Below are 10,617 nucleotides of genomic sequence, written 5' to 3' on the forward strand. Positions count from 1 at the left end.
AAATAGAACTGAGCTGCATGCAATGGGTTGGCAGAAAAGTCGAGGAATTCCATCTCCGATCATGAAACCTGAACAAAAGGAGCGAAGGTTGAACTGGTGCTTACAGCATAGAAATTTTAACTGGGACAATGTGATTTTCTCAGATGAAAGTTCTGAGTGGCTGTTTCCTAATACACTGAAATTCTGGACCAAACAAACTGAAAAACCTTTGTATCAGCGCCCAAAGTACAGTCCGACATTTAACGTGTGGGGTGGCATATCTGTGATAGGGGCAACGCCCCTCTGTGTATTTGAAGGGAATATGAACAGTGAGCGGTACACAGATATTCTCGAGGGACATTTACTTCCATCTGCTCACGTGTTCTATGGAAAGTTTTGGATTTTCCAGCAGGACAACGACCCAGAACATCGTTCAAAGCATTCACAGGCCTGGTTTCGGACCCAAAAAATGATATTATTAGATTGGCCAAGCTATAGCCCTGACCTAAACCCAATAGAAAATGTTTGGGGACTTTTGAAGGAAAGTGTCAATAAAAAAATCTGACAAATATTGCTGAAATGAAAGAAGAGTTGGTCCGATATTGGGGCAGCAAGGACCACGACTTTCTAACTTCTTTGATCAGTAGTATGCCCCGCCGCATTGAATCCTGCATTGCTGCCCATGGTGACTTGACAAACTACTAACTGTTCACCTGTCTTTGAATCTGGAGTTATGTTCTGCTAATATTCCCATTTAATACGTGAGTAATGAGTGGAAAACCCCCAAAACAACACAATCTTAAAATCTCAATAATTTCTGGTTGTACTGTAGATATGTAGGTATATCTGTGTTCACCACGCTTGTTTACAAATGCCCCATTCATCAAGGAATGAAGTTTTCCCTTAAGTTTGTCATTGCCACGTTGAAAAATCAAATATTTCGATAGAACGGAATTTGGTCCGTTTCTGAGACTGTAAAAATGTCCTTTGAGTTTTTGAGAATCCACACGGTATTAATTCCGCTTGTCTCAAATACTTTCTGTGAATATCGAGAAAATCCTCCCTTGATAGTATTAAGGATTATGGTTAATCTTTGAGACAAGGATTTGGTTGTTCAGCAATATCTCTCTCCTTGTGCGGATGTTTATGAAGCTGAGTGAGACAGTGTATGAGAAAACATGTTGTGAAATGAATGCAGCATTTCATGTACATGTAAAGGTGTACTTTTAGCTTGAATCATTTTATTTGATGTTTTAGTTTTTAGTGAAATAATTCGTTATTTCCCATCTGTTGCAGAAATCTTTTCTCAGAGAATTGTGAAATTGATAAAGAAACAAGAATAAATGGGTTAATAGATGAACTGACATTTTGTTTATTAGAATGAGTGAGTGAGTTTAGTTTTACGGCGCACTGAGCAATATTCCAGCTCTATGGCGGATGTCTGTAAATAATCGAGTCTACACCAGACAATCCAGTCATCAACAGCATGTGCATCGATCTGCGCAATTGGGAAGCGATGACATATGTCAACCAAGTAAGCGATCCTGACCACCCGATCCCATTTGTCGCCTAATAACAAGCATGGGTTACTGAAGGTTCATTCTAACCCGGACCTTCAGCTGTTTGTTTATTAGAATGATAATTCATAACCTTTCATACGTCACGCAGTGCAACCATGTATGCCGTGAAAAGGTATTTGTACATCAAACACATGACATTACTTTAAGCCCGTGAAGATCCGGGTTAGAACTGGTCTTCAGCAACCCATGCTTGTCGTAAATGGCAACTAACGGGATGCTGTTGATCACTGGATTGTCTGGTCCAGACTCGATTATCTACAAACCCCCGCCATATAGCTGGGATATTGCAGAGTGCGGCATAAAACAAGAAACAAACATACAGACAAACACACAAACAAACATAAAGTAAACCTGCATGGTGTGATGTACTTAATGTTGCATTTCTGCTTTCGGTGTCACATGCAAATAAATAAAATGATATAATTATGGCATTATCTGGGTGTACGTTGATTGTAATTTTAATCGTTTTATCAATTTTAACACAAAGAATACACATGCATAGCGATCAGTGAATTATGTAATGGGCGGAGTATATCAAGAATACATTTGGTGAAATTGGAAATATTTCATAATAAACGCATGTAGAAGGTATATTTCATAGAACAACGTGATGTTTCCTTCTTTACATTTGTAAATGTTGGACGTCAGACAAACGCTTCATGATAACGTCTTAAATAAGACATTTCGACACATTTTAGCCTAATGTTTACTTCACAATGTCATATAGTTTTATTTAAAATATACCGGTTGTAAAATGAACGTAGTCTATAAAGTTTTACATGGATCCATTGGGCCAAGCAAGTCTCATATCATACCATGTCCGATATATAAGCATAAGATAAAGGAAGTAATGCATGCTGATCCAGGTTTTAACAAGAATACCACAATGCATGCTGATCCAGGTTTTAACAAGAATACAACAATGCATGCTGACCCAGGTTTTATCCGATGTAATGTTCAGGGTGGTCCCTGAGTTCAATCTTCAGCTTGATTGCCCTTTTTGGCACAATTAGTCCAGTGGCTGGGTACTCCAACTCCAGCAACTTCTGTAACCAAACATGTCATGTTGTTTATGTTTAAAACATCTGTAACCTATACAATATCTAGCATGGCGTGGATTCTCATGACCTCTCAGGATTTTGTTATGAATTTGGAAATGGTTTTGTAGATTTCATTGAATATTGAACTGTCACCAGCAGAACACAACGAGAAATGCTGGACTTCCTGTGCGGGATTTCGTAATAGGACGTTGAGGAAAGAAGTGATTAATGTACGATAGGCATCCAGTTGTGGTCGGGTAGTATTAATGATTGTGGCAATCTTTGAAGCTAATTCTACAATACATAATCTTTGTATTGATTTATTGGATTTTTTTCCGACCAACGAAATAAGTACAAAGACACACATGGTAATTTTTCGTTATGACCTGATGAAACTTGCTAGGACTGCAAATTAAGAAACATCAATGAAGCCCTTACAGGCACATCAGGTTGCGTGACAAACTTAACCCTCCGGAGGACATGGATGACGGCAATCTTCATTGCAAGCATGGAGAGTCTGACTGCGATACACTGACGTTGACCATAACCAAACGGAAGCCAAGCAAGTGGGTTGATGCTGCCTTTCCATCTGAAGACGAACAAAGAATGAATGATACTGTTACAACAGCAAACAAATACGTCATTTGTGATACTGTTGTCTTCGACTGAAATTGGCACTAAAACAGATACTTTGAGCAACATCATCTGTTTTCATTCTTCTTTGTGGGGAACAGATTAACTATGGCTATATAATGTATATATTACACAAATTTATCACTTATCCTCTACATTCTACTTTAATCATGTTCCCTGAACATCACAATACATTTCGCCAAGTATATTACATTTCTCAAACATTCAGTATATTAAAAGATTTATCTCAATGCTAATATTTCTTCTGGTATATCTGCTCTAGCATATCATTGTAAAGCTTACTTTCATCCACCATATTCTACTACTTTTGTTAAAATCAACCATAGTGAGTGAGTATTTAAGTCATATCGGGACTATATACGAACGTAAATGATACATATATACCTGACAACAAAGGACAGTAAAATAACTAGAATATCACAGATTTATATATACTCACACGCATAAGAAACGCAAGTTTTTTTTATCCAAATTGGAAACTAATTCGGAACCCTAAATTGATATGAGTTTTTGGCATATAGTGAACCCTGATGGTGTTATCAATAATGTTTGTTGCGTTTTGGAAGGCCCGAGTAAAACACATCAATAGAAGGAATCACCCAAACGCACCATACAAATGAACATGTGGGTATCATGCACACACTTCTCGTGAAATCAAACATGCACGAATTGTCACCACAATTAGTGGGTATAAGACTGAACAAAAGTAAAATTTGGTCTGTCACTCCTTGTTCAACAATGCCACGCTTAACTCAAATTGTAAGAAACCAGGCTATCGGACGTTTGGATGCTGGATCTCCAGACTCGATACAATGCAATCCTCGGAGCGGTCATCCTTGGGTCACCACCCCTAGACAAGATCGACACATTACCCGTCAATACCAGCGAGTTCCGTTCTTGTCAACCCCTTTACCTTTCGAAAACTTAATGATGTCATCAGTCTTGCTAGCCAATGAAATATCTTCACTCAATGTTTTGTCTAGTTGACCTGTTTGTATTTCTAGTATTTAATGTTGAAAATTACATACATACTTTATACTTGACCTGCGTTACATTTGCCTGTGAGTTTATAAAACTAGCACTTAACCATAACACGGTATTTCTGTGCACGACACATTACAAAAACGGGCAATAGATTACCAGAAACTGAAGGCAGATCACCATACCAGGGACCATGTGGACTTGCATGCTACCTGCATGGACCCCTGATATATTTACACCACCTCCTTAAATGTCAGCGATGATTGAGAAATTCAGCGAAATCAACCATAACTATTAATGATAATATAAATCCAGACTACTGCTACGTCATCTAAACACCTACCTTCTTCATCCACCACGATTGTGACTACTACATGACATAAGAGAATTGAGGTGTACCAGGCATTCGCCATTCGTTGTTCGGAGCGGCCGATCATGATCATGGATTCGAACCCCGGTTCTGCCCTGTGTTTCTTCTTTGTTCGCCCCAAAGATGTTAACATTTCTAAAGCATCATCTCTTTTCATGCTGTCACGGGAGCCGATTGATTCTCATCAAAGTGCAATCAATGCAAACTCACTCACTCACTCACTCACTTATACGCATGTATGTATGGCTACTAATGAACTGAAACTAAAATCTTTGGATTTACCTACCGATCGGGCTGGAAGGTATCTGGCTCATCAAAGTAGTCTGGGTCTCTGTATCTCCAACAATGGTACGATAACAGTTGACCCTTCGGGGAAAGTGTAACCCTTGATGGTAACTGTGTTTGCTGTTTCTCTACCAATGCTACAAGAAATCCAAATCCAAAGATGAGTAAATTGTTGCTGTTGGACAAGATGCAGGTCTCCGTAGAGTTACCTTGACATTTCATTGTGAACATAATTTATAGCCTATCTATGGTGTCAGTTGTAGATACAGCCGTTAATTACGCACGTAAACGGAGATTAATGCATCAAAAGTAAAATTGTTTTTCATGAAATAAGGCCTTTATTGTGTAAGCAAAAGTTATCACTTCGGAGATTATGGCATGACTCTGTTTGATCTTGTAAAACATGCAAGAGTCTTCTTCACAATAATCTGTCTTATATATATTGAAGAAAGCTGCATTAAAAAAAGCGCGCTATTAATTCAGTTATCTCGGTTGGTCAAACGGGATCCTTTACATATGAATGCAAGTATTAATACATCGTAAACGGTGATCTTATGGTTGTGAATTACCACATACTCTTCATACTAAAGGTCTTGTATGTATGTATGTATGTATGTATGTATGTATGTAAGCGTATGTATGTATGTATGTATGTATGTATGTATGTATGTATGTATGTATGTATGTATGTATGTATGTATGTATGTATGTATGTATGTATGTATGTATGTATGCATGCATGTATGCATGCATGCATGTGTGTGTATGTATGTATGCATGTGCATGTATGTATATGTATGTATGTATCCATCCATTCTACTTACAATGTGAAAGGAGGGTAAAGGCGGAGAATCTCCCTGATGACGTGATCAAGATATTCCATCTTCTGTATTTTGTCACACGTCGGGTCCTCCTGCAGCAAAAACTGATAAATGTGATACTATGAAAGTGATAATATCAGACATTTAGAAAAGGAAATACTATCTCCACTGGCGTCAGTCGTTCTTCCCTTAAGGCTGGCTGATCTGTTCTTTATTCATACGAGTCAAAATCTCGGATTGGCCAAGTCTTAAGGGAAACTCGTCAAGACGTTTAACATGATCTATCATATGAAAACGTTCAATGATAGTTATGGATCAATTTTCTTCCTTTTCTCTACCCACATGAACTAGAAATTAAATAGAATAGGCTGTCTCCTCTGATTCCGAAGACCGGGTTCGATTCCCTGCATGGTTATATTGTGTGAAGCCCATTTCTGGGTGTCCCCGCCGTGATATTGCTGCTTTTATTTGCTGCTTTACGCCGCACTCAGCGATATTTCAGTTATATGGCGGCGGTCTGTAAATTATCGAGTCTGGACCAGACAATCCAGTGTTCACCAGTGAACATCGATCTACGCAATTGTACGTTAACATGTGTCAATAGTTGGTTGATGTTTAACGCAGAACTTAGCAATATTCCGGCTACATATGGCAGCGGTAAACAGTAGAGTCTTGACCAGACAATCCAGTGATCACCAGTGAACATCGATCTAAGCAATTGTACGGTCACATGTGTCAATGGTTGGTTGATATTTAACGCAGCTTTTAGCAATATTCCGGCTATATATGGCGGCGGTCTGTAAACGTCGCGTCTTGACCAGACAATCCAGTGATCAGCAGCGTGTGCATCGATCTACGCAAATGGGATACGATAACATGTGTCAGCGAGCCCGACCACTCGTGCTGAAGACCAATTCTAACTCGGATCTTCACGGGTGTCGAGAGGAATGACACTGATCGTTACGACACAAAGACACTGCTATCCCTTTGTTGTTGTGGATGGTAATGTATGATAAACAGCCGGCAGAGAACACTAACTAGATTAGTGTATACATTGACATCAACAGGTCACATCTAAAACCACCTTTAACGGATAATAATAAGAATCGCATACATCACCGATTACTGAGTGTATTTCGTCAAACAGCTTCTTCTGGACATCGAGGTGAGTAGCCAGGCATGGGCAAGGAACGAGAGGGTGTTGTCAAGCCTTCAAAGGTAGCAAGGAAGATCATACCCTGTGCATACACTTCATGGTATGACACATCTGGAGGATAAAAGACTGAATAAATCTGAAGTGTAACTAAAGAATAACCAATATTTTTCACCGGGAGGCGACACAAAATTATGATCGTCAAGACATTTCGGATAACCCTGTTTGAATTTATGTGACAAAATACAAGTAAATGTATATTATAAGTACACAGGCATACACGTTTACACCGAAAATTGACAAGGAATGCGAAAAGAGAGACAACTTGAGCTTTTACTCACGGTTACATGAACGCCTGGGTGGTGTTCCTTCGTGAACATTGTTCTCATCTGCGTCAATCAGTATTTGTAGAAGGTCCATGTGTTTCTACAAAATGCAAGCTCTGGTACGATTATGCTTTTCAAAAAACATTATAATGGGACGGTTTTGTCATGCAATCAAATCTACTATCCCAAGAACTTGATATGGACATTTACTTACTTGAGAATCTGGTTGCTTTTGCCGTTTGTCAGTGATAGATTTTATAAATGTTCCCAAGAAATGGAGAGCACTTGTTTCAAATGCATACATTCTACAAATCCTCAGCAGTGGTTTGATGACTGGAAACGCAGCTGTGAAAAACAGTGATCATAAATGTGTCAGTTACACCGCATTAAAGTGTAGTCCCGCATTTGAACAAAATGACTTTCGAGTTACAGCATCTTGAGAAAAATCTTGTATTTTTCAGTAAATGGACCTGACGCATGCTTAACAATGGCTTTAAATTATTCCCGAGGTTAGATTCCACCTTTTCACTTTCATTCCACCAGACTGAAATTAAAACAGTTGGAGGAGTGGGAGTGTAGTTTTAGAAGTTTTAGAAGACCGGGTTCTATACCCCACATGGCTCCATGTGTGAAGCCCATTTCTGGTGTTCCCGCCGTGATAATACAGGTCCGTTGTTTGTTTGTTTGTTGTTTAACGCCGCACTCCAGCAATATTCCAGCTATATGGCGGCGGTCCGTACATAATCGAGTCTAGACCAGACAATCCAATGATCAACATCATAAGCATTGATCTACGCCACTGGGATGCGATAACATGTGTCAACCAAGTCATCGAGTCTGACCACCCGATCCCGAAAGTGTCCTCTTACGACCAGCATGGGTTGCTGAAGATCAATTCTAACCCGGATGTTCACGGGTCTATGACAGTTATAAAAGTGCGGTTAATTATGAATGGTTCAATCAGGACAACAGTTTCGGCCATAACATACATCATTGTTATATATATTTGTGTTAACGTAAACTGTCTCATGCAAAGGCTGCAATATTTGTTCTACATCAAAAGTTTGAATGCATCCCGTCTCTTACCAGATAGTAATAGTAATTTAAACTTGAAGAATCCGCTTGCAAACATCTGAGTCATGTTGATGACAAGAGGGTGGTTGAAGTCTTTCTGCGAGTTTGTTTGAACCCCAAGGGTTGTACTGGCAATTGTGTCCAAGACATACGGAACAAAGTAGCTGATAAAAGAGCGTAGGAATATTTCATAAACCGTCAGTGTCACATAATCATCAGTATGCCCTAGAGCATTGTTATACTGTTAGCTTTTGCAAGACTAAGTACTGTCATTAATGTGGTGTACTGTGAACGTTTCATATTTACATTTATAAGAAATGCTGAAGTTGCTCACAGATAATGTGACATTTCCGTATAGCATATTAAAATAAACGTGGGCATCAATTGGTATCGAATTACATGTAAAGCGACAAAAAACTTTCCATAATCCTATTAATAACAGCAAAACCTTCCACATCCATATGAAATCACTGTTTATCTAGAGCAGAATACAATTCTGACTCTACGATGAGTTTGGGTATGCTTAACGCAAAAAATATTTAAGGTGTATGACGGCAGTCCGTTAATAATCGAGCCCGGATCAGACAATCCAGTGATTGACATCATGAGATACATTTACAGAGCAAGTGTTTATGAATCACTCTCAACCAGTGATGTTATCGGCTATTCTCAAAAGACCCTATAGCTATGTGTTTTGCCGGTGGCGCCCGTCATAAACACACGCAAAGGCTAGTCAAATGCCACCTGGTACACAATAGAAAATTGCATCAGACATATGTTTTGCTGCAGATGAATCAAATTTTGAATTGTCCTCCGCGTGTCCAGCTAAAGCTTCCTTGAAAACTCCTCTGTGAGCAGAGTTCATTGTATAATTCCAGCTACATGTACATCATGAGTAGGTGTTTTTTTAATCGCATTCAGATAGTTATACTACCGGGTTATCTCGAGTCCCAACCGGCGACGCCTGTCCCCAAAACACACGCTAGTCATGGCAAAGTCAGATGTGGATTGGAATATAAACAGGAACATATGGTATACGTACAACCATACGTTGCATCAGACATCATTTTTACCTTTGAGTGGTCAAATTTAGAATGTCCACAACACGTCTGTCTCCAAACCTGTTGTATGTTTTACTGAGGGCGTGAATTGAACTTTGAGCAAAACAACTTTTGAACACGTATGAAACCGTGATGAAGTATTTGATAAACATTCCACGTAATAGAGCCAGAACTCTTTTCACATCCAACCATAATTCTATGTCAAACCTCACAAATTGGAAAGTGTATGAACCTATATTGTAATCATAACCATTTTGTTGAATGTTTGATCATAGGGTTTATCATTTTCTACGTTGTACATACATACTCTCACACAACATGGTTCCTGTTTCTCTGCATTACGCCAAGGTTCGCTGCTAATCTTGCTGCTACTGCGTTGATCTGCTCACACATCTGTAATAAAGAACACAGATTACTCGAGTTTCATAACGGTGTCGGCATCAATTATGTCGCTACTATGACGGGACGTCCATAATTAACAAGTGTGTATATACTTTGTTAGCTGTTTAACGCCGCACTCAGCAATATTCAAGAGCTATATGGTGGTGGCCTGTACATAACCGAGTCAGGAACAGTGAATCCAGTGATCAGTATCATGAGCATCGATCTACGCAATTGGGATACGATGATGTGTGTCAGTCAAATCAGCAAGCCTGACCACCGATCCTGTTAGTCATCTCTTCCGACAAGTATGGTTTGCTGAAAACCAGTTCTAACCCGGATTTTCACGGGTGTAAGGAATATATCTGAATATTCCTTGACGTACTTTACATGTCTAATTTTGATCCACTGAATGCTGCCGTCATAATCCTCCGCAGTCTATACCACTGGGCATCTCTGGAAAAGCTAAGAGCTGACTTAAATGCAAACGGATTCACATCTATCACTGTCTGCAATAAAACAAAACATTATAGAAGTGTTGTTTTCTTCCAGGCATAAATACACCTTTACACCACGAAGTACTATAGAAACACAAAACAGGTTCAGTATTATCACTGACAAGGTTTGCAGCATGATTAGAGCATATATTCCACACTCCAACCAGCCCGTTTTCAGTTGATATTCTGCCGATGGTAAACTCCTTTATCGTTTACAGATTTGTAATATTATTCCTGTCTGTAGAATAACAAAAAATGTACAACAGAACCCAGTGGGAAATTCGTCAATGCTGTTTGAGAATCATAACTTTTAGTAGCAGTTGTCATTCACTATTACCCACAAACTGAACAATAGGGCGTACGGCGACAAGAAGTTAAGATATATTGTTATAAAACATACCTTTCGATTTGTAAA

The 10,617-nt window shown here is 39.1% G+C and overlaps 1 long non-coding RNA gene across 1 annotated transcript; it reads right to left on the minus strand.

The window, feature by feature from the left end:
- Positions 1–2,383: 2,383 nt before the first annotated feature.
- Positions 2,384–4,932, minus strand: LOC124269078. The gene is made up of 3 exons (XR_006896416.1): positions 4,891–4,932; positions 3,038–3,188; positions 2,384–2,605 (listed from the first exon to the last, which is right to left on the minus strand). It is a non-coding gene; the product is annotated as an uncharacterized LOC124269078 (long non-coding RNA).
- Between the last annotated feature and the right edge of the window lie 5,685 nt (positions 4,933–10,617).

The sequence above is a fragment of the Haliotis rubra genome, unplaced genomic scaffold (genome assembly GCF_003918875.1).
Source record: "Haliotis rubra isolate DU_JTF1 unplaced genomic scaffold, ASM391887v1 Scf1419, whole genome shotgun sequence".
NCBI classification, from domain to species: Eukaryota; Metazoa; Mollusca; class Gastropoda; order Lepetellida; family Haliotidae; genus Haliotis; species Haliotis rubra.